Here is a 6,000-nt window from a genome sequence, read left to right on the forward strand (position 1 = left end):
CAATATATACAGTTAGTAATAAGCCTAGTCTTTTTTAGGATTGGTTTCTCCAGAAGCCAGCTAATGACACATTTTCTGAAAAATTGGAAGGATTTGGTCGATTAAATGTTCAGCGGCAATGTGTTCTAAAGTTGAGTGGCAAGGACAGTAAAACTCGAGCCCCCAGCTCTTTTGGCGGTGAATCTAGGCACAGTGAGGCAGAGAGTATTGGAGGATCTAGTGATTCTTGTACTTGGTTTTAGAGTGAGCTTGTCGGTGAGATACGGGGGGGCTAGGTGGTTTAGGGCTTTGTAGGGAAGGCAGAGGGTTTTTAGGTCGATTTTTTGTTGAATGGATAACCATCTGCAGGGTGTTCTTATGTGGGAGATGTTCTCTCTCCTGGGAATATTTAGTGCTGCTCTCAGCGCATTGTTTTGGAGGATCTGAAGTTTATTGATTATAGCTTGGTTGGCACTTAGGTAAAGGCTATTGCAGTAGTCAAGCTTTGATTGTATGAGGGCCCTAGCCAAAGTGAGGCAGCTGTTCGTAGATAGAAAAGGCCTGCTGGCCCTAATTAATTCCCCAGTGTAGGCGGTGGCTGAGCGGTCATGTTGACTTGTTTGGAGAGGTTGGTATTGGCGTCAAGGTAGAAGCCTAAGGTTTTCACGTTTTTCACGACTGGGATGATGTTGCCATCTATGATAAAGTTGGAGTAATCGGGGCTAGGTTTCTGTAGGTTTTTGTGAGATCCGACTAGTAGGAGCTCGGTCTTCTCATCATTCAGGCAGAGGCCGTGTGTGGCCATCCATGCCTGAATGATGGCGAAGATTTCGTTAATCCTAGTAGCGTCTGTATTGGAATTGCCAGTGATGGTGAGGAGTATCTGGGTGTCATCTGCGTAGTTGGTGTAGGTGACACCCAGATGGTCCAGCTTATCAAAGAGAGGCTTTGTAAAGATATAGAGGGTAGGGGAGACGCAGGACCCTTGTGGGACACCGCAAGTGATAGGGATGGGGTCTGCTGCAGCCACAGATGAGAAGACCCGCTTGGTCCTGTTGGCTACGACAGATTGTATCCACATGACAGCAGAGGGGGAGACATGGGCAGCAGATGAGAGGTGGTTGCAGAATATTTTGTGGTCAACCAAGTTGAAGGCTGCTGAGAGGTCTATGAGTAGTAGGATAGCTGCTTTGTTTTTGTCCTTGATGTCATCAATCTGACTTTTGAGGTCAACAAGGGCAGTTTATGTTCCATGTTGAGGACGAAAGCCAGATTGACGCAGGCCTAGCAGTTGATTGCACTCTAAGTAGTCTTGAATTTGCAGGTAGGCGACTCTATCGAGGATTTTTAGCAGGAAGGGGACCGTGGTGATGGGCCTGTAATTGGTAGGAATGGCAGGGTCAACTGATTGTTTTTTTAGAAGGGGGAGAACCCATGACTGTTTCAAATTGTTAGGTACAGAATTGGTCGAGAAGGATAGGTTTACTAGTTTGGAGATTAAGGGGGCTAGGCCTCTCGCAGCATCTTTAATGATCTGGGCGGGGCAGCTATCCCCTTTGCAATTAGAGGGTTTGAGGGATGCTATAATTTTTTGGATTTCGGGTACAGTGACTATTTTGAATGTGAAGCCGGAGGTGTTGTTGGTCGGGGCGGATGTGCTAGGTATGGAGGCGTTACTGTTGGAAAGTTGTAGTCTTTTGGACTCAATTTTGTTTTGAAGAACAGTCATTTTGTTGGCAAGGGCACTTTGGATGCTGGTGCACCATGGCTTTTACACAAGTATTGGTCGGAGGGTTGGGATTTTCTAATTCCATCAGGATGGTGAAGAGTTCTTTAGCAGAGGATTGAGCATTGTTTATTCTAACATTGTAGGCTTCCTTTTTAGTGAGGATTATCTCTTTCTTGTAGTGGGAAGAGATGGTCATAGATTGGATTTGTTTTCTACTGAGGGGTTGGTTTCCCATAGGGTTTCCATCTTGGCTTTCTTTTTTCTAAGAGTTTTGAGTTCTGGTGTGTACCAAGAGTTCAGATGAGCTCTAGGTTTTCCTTTGCGTAGCTTTAGTGGGGCAACGGCATCAATGGCGCTAGTTAGGGCATCATTGTAGGCGTTGACTAGAAGGTTAAGGTCAGTGGTGGCTGGCAGTGTGTTTAGGAGGGGGATAATCAGTGGTGTGAGGGTCTCTGCAGTAATGTTACGCTTGTTTCTGGTCAGGCAGGCTGGTGGTGCGTGGGGGCGCTGCTTGGGGTTAGGATTGTTGAAGTTGATGTCGACTATTATGGAGTGGGAGTGGTGAGTCCATGCAAGCGGTTGTGGGGCTTTGCAGGTGTTATTGCAGTTATGGGCTGCGATCCAATCGATAGTTCTACCTTTCTGGTGGGTAGGTAGTGTAATGACTTGAGTAAAGTCGTGCTCGGATAGGGCGTTAGCCAAGGAGGTGGCTGGAGTGTCGTTAGGGTCGTTATACCCTAGATTAAAGTCTCCTAGAATAATATTTTGGGAGTGTGGCTTGGAGATCTCTGCTATGAGGGTGGTAATGTCTTCCTCGAAGGAACCTGTGGGGTCTGGGGTTCTGTATATTAGTTGCAGAGTAATTGTGCTCTTAGGGGTAGTTTGTAATTTGATGGTAAGGTGCTTGCAGGAATTTAGCGGGTGGGGGGAGTGATGGGTCTGAGGTCGAGTGAGGATTTGAGTATGACTGCTACACCTCCTCCGCGAGCATTGGGTCTGTCCGGTCTGAGGATGGAGTAGTTGTCGGGAATAGCAAGAGTAAGGTATGGTCCTGCTGCTTCATGTAGCCATGTTTCTGTAGTAGCAAGGAAGTCAAGGTCTGCTGAAAGGATGATGTCAGCAATTTCGGTGGGGTGAGCTACTAGGGATCTAACATTGAGTAGTGCTCCTTTTAGAGATGCCGTGTTGGTGGCATTAGCGCTGTTCTTAATTGTGGTCTTGGTCATGGGTGTGGCAGGCAGCTTGCTGGATGTGGTAAGGAGTCTAGCGCCGAGTCTGTTATTGCGTCATGGAAGGTAGGGTTGGTTGTGGGGCGGTATCCTAATGGATTGGGACGGTTGGGGTTGGTAGCAATGTAGTCAACTTTAGTGAGGTTGGTAATGTTGGGTAGGGTGTTAGCTGGTGTGGCGCTAACTTTAGCAGTGATGTGTGGGAATGGTGGGAGGGAGGGCAGGAAGGGTGTGGGACAGAGGATGGGATGGTGTCTAAGGCAGCCAAGTTTAGCTAGTCCATTGTTGTATGGTATGTAGCTGTTGCTGCTACATGGAATGCTGTTGTTCATGATGCAAAAAGGGAACATGGTGAGAATGAGCCAAGGGAGCATAGTTGATATTATGCAGAGAACGGGCAATTTCAGTTAGGCTACAGCAAGGCAGGCAAGGACTAGATTCGAGATTGCTAATACGGTGCAGACGATGGGCAACTTCAATTAGACTGCAACAGGGCAATTTCAGTTATGCAACATCAAGGCAGGCATAGGCTAGAATCGAGATTGCTGATAAAGTGCAAAAAAGGGCAACTTCAATTAGACTACAACAGGGCAGTTTCAGTTATGCAACATCAAGGCAAGCATAGGCTAGATTTGAAATTGCTGATAAGGTGCAAAAAAAGGGCAACTTCAATTAGACTACAACAGGACAATTTCAGTTATGCAGCATCAATTTCAGCTAGGCTACAGCAAGACAGTTGCCATTGTGCAGCATCAAGGCAGACAAGGACTAGATTCGAAATTGCTGATATCGGACAAGAGTGGGCTGGATACTTCTGCTAATGCAGAGCAGGATCCTAGCTCAGTGGGTAATAGTAACGGTTGCCCAAAGGTAGTGGTTTGCAAAGTTGAGAAGGTGCGAGTCAAGGGCTGATGTATTCTGTGATAGATTCTGAGCACAGTGGTGCAAAATGGACCTCAGGGGTGGCAGTGTTAGGTGCTGCATGGGCAGCGGTTCTGTGATAGTTGGGGAGCAGGTCGGGTCACTGTGTACAGGTTGATGGCAAAAGTTGTGGGGGAGAGCGGCATGCTTACCCTGTTAGTTTGAAGGACGACCCGGAAGGGGTAGGAGTCATGGCCCTGGGCTCGCCGGCATAGACAGGCGAGAGACAGGAACTGTGCCTTCGAACGTGTGCCTTCGAGCGTGGTGCCGGCTCCCAGCCTGCCGGCTTGTGGTTGGCTGTAAATTCGTGTATTGAGCCAATCACAGCGCGCGCAGTGCTGAGGGGCCGGATGGGAGGCTGTGTTGATGGCGAACGTCCATCTTGGAAGGTAGCAAGCCTCATGGCTTGCAATGGAGGCTGATGCAGTCACAGTGCAGATCTGGGGCAAATCCAACAAGCGGCGCAGATATAATTAATTATATCGCCGTAATATTGAAAAAAGCAAATTCACGCTGCTTGGTCCAGGGATGCAGCTAGGGGAGGCAAGAGGCCTACCTTTCATCTGGCAGGGCACACATATTGTTTGATCATGGTATGAATTATTTGCCCCAACACGAACACCCTCTGCTAAATGCCCGCACACACTATAGACCGACAAACTACCCCGGCCACACACATGAATTTAAAATACCTCCCTACAGACATTAAACAACATAATGCTACACCTCTACAACCAAACTACCATCACACTGGCCGGTGCAACCTTGTACCACGGGCACACAAGGCTCCCATTGGGACACAAATGCCTCTATGCCCTTGACACCGCTACCTCGATACACACCCGCCCGCAGTACTCGGGTATTTCTAAACTGCAAAATTCAACACTGCAGTATTTTCCCTTTCTCGACATTAACCTAACTCACCCCCCTCTCTCCTTCAGATCGGCCAGAATGCCTGAAGGCCATGCAAACGGCAGCAGTGTATGGTATAGATCCCAGTAACATAACATAACGCATAATGAATTAGCAAAGCCTGTGTTCCATGCACCATAGATCACCGGGCAAACCACTGGCCGACCCGCGGATTGCTGCCTTGAAAAACGGCCTCATTATTTTAATTTTTTGAAAAATGTGTATTTATTTATTTATTTATTATCATGTTTAGCTAAAGCCAGATGCCCCAGCCAGCTATGGTTCAGATGAAGTTCACAATCATTTTTGAGGGGTTATTGTTTTATATTATACAGCAAGATCCGTCTCCCAGGCATTTCATTAGGTAATCAAAGGCTTTTACAGGATGCCCCCTGCTGTTACCAGATGTAGTTTTCGGAACAGCCTTATTTAAGTTACCAGAGACAACTTTAGCAAATGAGTCAAATGACAAATGCAACACTTAAGCAAAAGTAGTAGATCTAAAGCTTATTCAGATTTTACCCCTAACAAGAAATGCGAGCATTTCATAGTCAGCACTTTATGAAGTAAATCCTTAATATAATATCAAATTGGGCCATATAACTCATAATTGTGAACTACAATTCTTTAAAAAACATTCAACATAATGATAACACACGTGTATGTTGTTTTAAAGATATCATTTACTGAGCAAAAGGGGTTGTTCTTTAGACTGGCAAGCAGCAACACTGAGAGTCCAAGCCCAATTCCAAGAGGAAGACATCTACTGAAGTATCACCCAAGAATCCCAGCTATCAAACATATGCAGGGGATGCAAGCTCTTCGTGTTCTATAACTCTCTTCGGAGACTGGCTCAACAGAGAATAATAGGAAAGGCCACCTGCCAATTGATTTATTTAGGCAGGAGACAGAGATTTGGGCTCCCTTTCTGACAGAGTTATTTAACGATCTGAGCACAACAAACAAGTTACACAGAAGCTGGCAGGGTTGAATCATCATCCCCATACATAAAAAAGGGCATCATAATGACCCTGCCAACTACAGACCCTTATCCCTATTGGACTCCCTCTCAAAACCATATGCGAGATTAATAACTTCAAGTTTCGAAGAATGGTGTGAGGATAACTGCATCCTATCACCCACACAGGAGGGGTTTAGAAAGTCAACCTCAACAGTTGGCCAGTCGTTTAGACGGGTCTTGCTTTTACACAAATATGTTACTCTCAGGAG

The sequence above is a fragment of the Ambystoma mexicanum genome, chromosome 1p (genome assembly GCF_040938575.1).
Source record: "Ambystoma mexicanum isolate Mex_15411 chromosome 1p, UKY_AmexF1_1, whole genome shotgun sequence".
NCBI lineage: Eukaryota > Metazoa > Chordata > Amphibia > Caudata > Ambystomatidae > Ambystoma > Ambystoma mexicanum.